Here is a 7,723-nt window from a genome sequence, read left to right on the forward strand (position 1 = left end):
TTTAGTATCATTTCCACCATCAACCAATTACTCAATCAGTCATCATCATCAATAATCTTGATTATCATCAATAATCTTACTCAAATGCTCATTGAGCACAAATCAGGTTATGACATTGTATTATGCATCATATATATATCTATATATAAAACTATATATATATAGGGGCGCCTGGGTGGCTTAGTCGGTTAAGCATCCGACTTTCACTTAGGTCGTGATCTCGCGGTTTGTGGGTTCGGGCCCCGCGTCGGGCTCTGTGCTGACTGCCAGCTCAGAGCCTGGAGCCTGTTTCAGTCTGTGACTCCCTCTCTCTCTGACCCTCCCCTGCTCACGCTGTCTCTCTCTCTCTCTCTCCTAGAAATAAATTTAAAAAAAAACTATATATATATAAGGCTATATATATATAGTTTTATAGATAGATAGATAGATAGAATGAAAAATAGTTTTGTTCTCTGCGAGCTTCTAGTTGACTTGGGGATTCCCGATACACTGATGAAAGCATAAATACACGTAAGGTAGCATATGAGAATAGAAAATGCATTCTATTTGAGTTCAGAAGGAGAGTTTGAAGAGATGATTCTCTGTGAATCTGTTGTATATCTGTGCGGCAGAGGCACTTACTGATTCTCTCATTCCAGATTTCATTTTAAGGACGTTTGTATACCAAGCAGCCGAGAAAGCAGAAATGGTGTGTCTCTCAGAACAAAGAACAGGTTAGTATGCTGCCCACTATGATAATTATGTTCCCCTCTGGGTTAAATTAGGCAGATTTGCTTACAATCATTACAGAAGGTTGGGGCTTCATTAGTTCAGGGTCCCTCAGCTATGAGGCAAACCTGCTGCATACAAGGCATTCAGCCAGACCACTTCGTGTCATCTTGTACAAGATCTGAGAAACAAGGGAACTGAAAAAAACATCCCTGCTCATGGATAACTTTTAACTACCTGGCCATTAGGATTCTACGAAACCCCATATAACAAATGAGGAGGGAGGTGGTATGGGTATAGGTATAATTACCTAATTTGTCCTACGAGGCTGAACTTAACAGGGCACATATATGTAAAAGAAAGGGGAATTGGAAAATCTGGGTAGTTTCAAAGATATGCTTAACTTTTTTATTTCACTTGGGGTTACATGAGTATAACCCATGATGAATAATCCTTATTTCTTTGCTCAAAACTTTGTATACATGATAATTTTTCATTGGAAATCTTATTGTAAATTAGATTATTCTCCCATATGTTTATTCTTGCACTAGGTTTTTGGCTAGCCATGTCAGATATCATCTTGTTTCGGTTCAGAAATGTGGATAGCACAGCTTTGAAATTATGGCAACCAGTATTGAAGAGAGATGCCTATTAAGAGATTTAATCATGGGAATGCTTATGTTCAATAAAAGTTATCAAAAAGCATTAACATAATGAGGAACTTCAGTGTTCCTCAAGTACAGTACCTTATGAATTATGCGGAGCTATTTTTGAACTACAATGCAACACTAAATTAGGTTCTTCTTACGTAAAAAAAAATTAAAGCATAATCAGTTACTATTCTCTGCTCGTTTCTAATTTCTACAATGCTGCCTTGATTTTGTAAACCTACAGAAATCATGTCTTTTTTATACTCCCTGTTCCTGTTTTGATGTCACCTTACATCAGTTTCACTTTCTTCGCCATCTCTGGCTTATAAAACCAACTGGCGCCAGCGATGATACTTTGTGGTGGAACCCAGCAAATGCTGTTGCCGTTTCTTTTAATCCAGACTAGTCTTGCAAACATGCCTCCTCCATTTAGTGAAAATAAAAGGGGTAGAAGAGAAAAAGAAGATCATGTGTATCTTAAAATAACAGCAGCCATATGACAGTTTCAGGCTTGTATTTGGAGAATTTGCATATATCCCATTAAGTCTGCCTGAGCTCTACTTTTAAATTTTGATATTGCAGTCAATTTGCAGAGGTCAATAATATCTTTTTCTAAATGCAAGTTTTCTTATAATTGTACCTCAATAACTGACAACTGGCCTTGCCAAAAAGACAAGAAAGACAAGTGTTTGTTGCAGGAAAACATCAATATATGGCATTTTGTAGACAGGACTACTCTGAAAAGACTCAGCTATTTTGGACCATTAGCATCAAGTCAAGGTTTCAAATGATAAATTCAATTAGAGTGCAGTTGACTAAGTGATCTAAAATAGTGTGCATTGACATGGGGTTCATTAAATGGCAGTATCAATGCGATCACCTTTTAGTAACACAATCAATTTGCTGGTCTTTGAATAGTACTGGTGGTCAGACTAAATTAAATTTAATGTACATTGACCAAGTGATTTACAGTATCTAGATTTAAAGTATCTCAGAGTAAAGAAAGATGCCTTTCAAGTATTCCTGGAGCAAATAGATTTAAAATGGGCTAAGTAAGGTAAGAAAACTCGCCTTTTGTTTGCTTCCAACTTTTACAATAGTTCTTTTCCTGAAGTCTGCAAAAAATGTCAGACTAATCGGAATCCTGTGAACTCCATGGATAGTAGAGCCTTGAGTGCTGCATTGGCAAATTGGTGTTCCATTTACATTCCCATCAAACCCTTTAAGGTTTATATTGTTGAATTCCTACTGACAGGTACTATGCAAGCAGCACTATTAAGATATGCTGGAAATAGTCATTGTAGCTTAATAAGGAATGAAGATTCAAAAATAGGACAAGCCAAAACAGTTTAAATTTATTACAAGAACGTCAGAATTCTTCATTTCTCAACTCTTTCCTTAATGTACGATATACAAATAAAATAGTAATGGGAAAGATCTTTTCTGAATGGTGAACACATATTTCATATTCAGATATATTTTTCAATAATGTATATGTATATATACATTATTTTTTCCTCCAGGGAACTGTTGCCTATTAACAAAAGATTTGTCAATAACTGTCACAGCCATGTCTTATATCTCATGCTTGCACTCCAGGTGTCTAGCTCTTTGATGATCCAGGGTTTCAGGGGTGGGGGGAGAATTTAGAGAACCAGTGAAAATCAGCTTGATATGTTTATGTTCCATGTTATCTTTAGAATAAATCAGCTTCTTGTACTTCACTAGCAATTGGTACAATTCAGAGTCAGAACAGATTATATGCCAGAAATTTTAAACAATACTGAAGAAAATAGTTACTGCCTAAGAAAATAAAATACCTCCTTGAATTGAGACTATGTTTTAAAAATCTCCCAGGTTTTGCATACATTCTTTAAAGCTCCCTTTAAACTTCCGTTTCTGCCAGAATTGATTGCTATGCTGCTAGGCTGGGCTAGGGGGTGCCATAACCTTACAGCTGAATAAAATCAGGCCACCAGAACTGAAAAGATATTTTATCAGCCTCTTGTCAGGCGAGAGAAGACGTATGCATTTACAGGTTTCTATCCAGTTTCATAAGTCCCACCAGAAAAAAAATTAGTAAGAATATCTACAAGTCTTGATTTTTACATGCAATATGTTGATGCTTCAAATCATTGTAAATTTAAAATATGTGAATTTCACACCTTAGGAAAACTATTGAGGTTATTTTCTCTTCAATTAATTTTTAAAAATTTTTAAATAAATTTTAAGATAGTGAGTTCTAAGGAATAATTAAAATTCTGGACAAGTAATTATGCCAATTAAGAATTTTCTCATATGAGGGGCACCTGGGTACTCAGTTGGTTAAGTGTCCAACTTCAGCTCAGGTCATGATCTCACGGTTTGTGGGTTCAAGCCCTGCATCAGGCTCTGTGCTGACAGCTAGCTTGGAGCCTGGAGCTTATTTCTGATTCTTTGTCTCCCTCTCTCTCTTACCCTACCCTGCTCACACTGCCTCTCTTTCTGTCTCAGAAATAAATTGACAAAAAAAAAAAAACATTAAAAATTTTTAAAAAAGAATTTTCTCATATGAGTATTTTGTACTATTATTATTTAAGAAAATTTTGTTAAGTCAACCTAAGAATGTTGTGTTTTAAAGACAGCATAAGCCAACTCTATTATTTAATTTTCTAATGTTCACACATTCTAGGAAATTAAACTATTTTTTGTAGAGATCGAGTGTTGTTAAGTTAGAAAACACTGTAATTAATACCAAATCACCATCACTGTTCTAGCAGGCTCCAGGTTCTGAGTTGTCAGCACAGAGCCAGATGTGGGGCCCAAACCCACAAGCATGTGATCATGACCTGAGTCCAAGTCAGATGCTTAACCACTGAACCACCCAGGAGCCCCTCATTCTCCAACTTTTAATGGCAATCTCCTGACTCAAAACACTGGTGAAGAATCAAGGATTTTGAAATTGATTGATTTAATTTTAGAAATATGTGTTAAAGTACAGTGCCCAAAACTGTGACAGACCTGATGAATATATGAACATGGAGAGAGTGAAAGTCAGCTGTTAACCATGAGATATTCAGTCTAATCTTTCCCTCATACTGAAGATGGAATGGAAACTGAAAATAGGCTTAATTTCATAATCCTAGAGAAAAACATCCTTTTAGTTATTTTACTTGCTTTACAAATCATTTAAATATCTGACACCTATTTCATATGTCAGAAAGATGTGGATTGACTCTTGTTTGAAAAGTGTATTAGGGGCGCCTGGGTGGCTTAGTCGGTTAAGCGTCCGACTTTCGCTTGGGTCATGATCTCGCGGTTCGTGGGTTAGAGCCCCGCGTCGGGCTCTGTGCTGACTGCCAGCTTGGAGCCTGGAGCCTGTTTCAGTCTGTGACTCCCTCTCTGACCCTCCCCTGCTCACGCTGTCTCTCTCTCTCTCTCCTAGAAATAAATAAAAATATAAAAAAAAAAAAAAGTGTATTAGAACTTCTGAGAGAAATGTTGTTTTGTACCTAATCAATTGTTTTCACTTATGAGAAGGCTTCCTTCAGGCCCAGGATTGGGGGGGCGGGGGGGGTAGCTATATAATTAATTAACTTAGCAAATAGTTAATGACAAATTATGCCTGTCATTGGATATCAGCTATGGAGATAGGCTGGTCTCCATGAAAACAGAGCCCACATTTTAGTTGGGGAAATAAAGAAATCCAGAAAAACTTTACAAGTTTTAGTAAGTATTTTAGTAAGTAATTTAGTAAGTAAAACTTTAGGCTAAGCAGATAGCGGTAAGATACTTCAAATGAGAATTCCCTAAACCATTAGGTTCCTTAAAGTGAAGGCCACACCACTAGAAAAAGAGATTTTAAAAATGTAGTTAAGGTGGAACCACTTGAAGTTAACACAAAATTCCTGACTTAGTTCGGAAGTACCACTAGGTTATCGGTTCCTCGGAACTCCTAGTGCTGAATAGATATGTTTTGACAGACCAACTAAAGATAAGAAACTTTACCTAAGCATTTTTGCCATCGCTCATGACTCTCAAAACTCTTGGCATACAAAAAGGCATCAATAAATATTTTCAATGAATTATTTGTATCTGAAATAAGATATGAAGTGTGGTTTTCTGTCATATAATTAAAATAAGCGTTTGAAAGAAAATCTCAAATATATAAAATCCTTTGATGTTTCAATTGCATTAAAACTGGCTTTTTCCAATCACAAAGGCCCTTTTAAAAATGTAGAGCTGTTTGTGTGTGGTGTTTGTGAATGGGTACGTGTATTTACTGAACTGTGTGCATGAAAGTGATTTAGGAGGTCAGCAAGGGTGCCCTCTCTCCTGTTCATTTTTGCAGCTCTTCAGCCCTTGCCAGTCAGAATGTGATGGATGACTTTAGGAATTGAACTCTGACCCTCACTAGGAGAACATGCTCCTTGTCAGAAGTATCTCAAAGGATTCCATTATCCTTTAATTTAAAAGACTCTTGAAATTGCTTATAATTTTTGCCTTAGGTAATGAAAACTTCCTTTTCAGGTTATAAAAAAAAGTTAATAGTAAATTGATGTGTATTTCAAATAGCCACTTGCGACATAAAATTACTAAATGATTTAGATAATATTAATGTTATAGCAAGAAAACACTAATTGTCACCCAAGTATTACCACAATAAGTGACTGAATTCACTTAATGGATATAATTTATTTGTAGCACTGAACAATTCTTGGAGAAGATAAAACAAATTATGATAGAAAAAATGTTATTTTTTGTACTGAAGTGTTTTTAAGAACATATGCAAAAAGAATGTGTAATGCATAAACCGTTTGAAAAAAACTAAACACATACGCAAAAATAAGCTCAGTCAGCATTAGCATGTAATTAACTGATTCCTCAGAAATAACTGGATGTTTGATTATTTCAGTCTCATGTCAGTGCTGTCATTTGCTGAATTTTATTATATTAGAATGAAATAAGCCTAGATAATGAAATCCTAAGCCCCAGTTACATCTTAGAGCCCCCCAAAGATGCGTCTAAGATAGTAGCCAGAATATCAGATATGCCTAATTCAAGTAGACATGTTGAATCAATAGGAAAATTACTAAAGTTCAGAGAAAACTATGTTAAAAACATATTGTGAAACAAGGCGTATGCTGAATCTACCTCAGGCCAGGTTATTCTTTTCCTAAGCTATGTGGATTTGCTAACACTGAAGTCAACATCTTTATGTAAAACCATTATATGACATGATGAATCTTAAGAGCAGATTCAGCATTGTTTCTTTTTTCACAGACTATCAGATATTAAAATATTTTAGCGTTATATCGGCTGACCTTATTATGTCAGATTTATTTGCCTTATAAATTGCTTTTAAATATAAATATAAGCCATTTGGGAAGAGGTTTATTCTTTTCAGAATAAAAAACTCTACCTACAAGAAAAAGTTTGCAGTTGAAATGAAAGCTGTATTTAAATATTCAACATTCAACAAAAGGCAAGACTAAGTTAAGTCTCTATATAATCAGAAAACATGGGATTCTACCAAAAAATTATTCATGAAGAATGGGAAGGTTAGGAAAGGAGAAATGCGTAAATCTTACAAGTTAAACTCAGAAACACAATTCAACGAAGGATTGGAACAATTGGATACCTGTGCCCATGTATATTGCATTAAGTCCATATCATAATTTAAACACGATTTCAGTGCTTTCACTCAACATCGCATTTCCAAATAATGGCCAAAATGAAAGATATTGTTTTATTGTCCTGATGTTTGTTGGTACATCTTTGTGAATTTATCAGTCACCCTTTTCATCTAACATTCTCTCTTTCACCGGTTCCTCTTAGCATGTCCTCACAACTTCCTGTAGTGGTTTTTATGTTAATGAAGTGTTATTCAATATTCAACAGTATTGTGTCACTGATAGTTTCCAGGGCATTGCTGGGAGCACAACTCTAGGCAGAGTCAGGTCCATCAGGAGGTCAGATAGTGGTGCTCCTTGGGGCTTGCCTTCAGAGTGTTCATATCCTACAGGGCAGCTCTGATGACTGCAGTAGGTGACTGCTTGGTTCCTGACAGTTGCTAGATCAAGTCTGACTTGATGAGTGTGACTGCTCAAGAGGAATCCAGTTTTTCTTCTCTTGAATCCCTCCTCTCGATTGTAACTTACAATAACATCTTCCTATCACTTCATATTGGATATAAGTTTCATATTATTAAGAAACTAATGGGGTGCCTGGGTGGCTTAGTCGGTTGAGTGTCCGACTTTCGCTTAGGTCATGATCTCGCAGTTCTGTGCTGACTGCCAGCTCGGAGCCTGGAGCCTGTTTCAGAGTCTGTGACTCCTTCTCTCTCTGAACCTCCCTTGCTCACGCTGTCTCTCTCTCTCTCTCTT

This window comes from Hyaena hyaena, unplaced genomic scaffold, assembly GCF_003009895.1.
Source record: "Hyaena hyaena isolate Hyena2069 unplaced genomic scaffold, ASM300989v1 scaffold_1431, whole genome shotgun sequence".
NCBI classification, from domain to species: domain Eukaryota; kingdom Metazoa; phylum Chordata; class Mammalia; order Carnivora; family Hyaenidae; genus Hyaena; species Hyaena hyaena.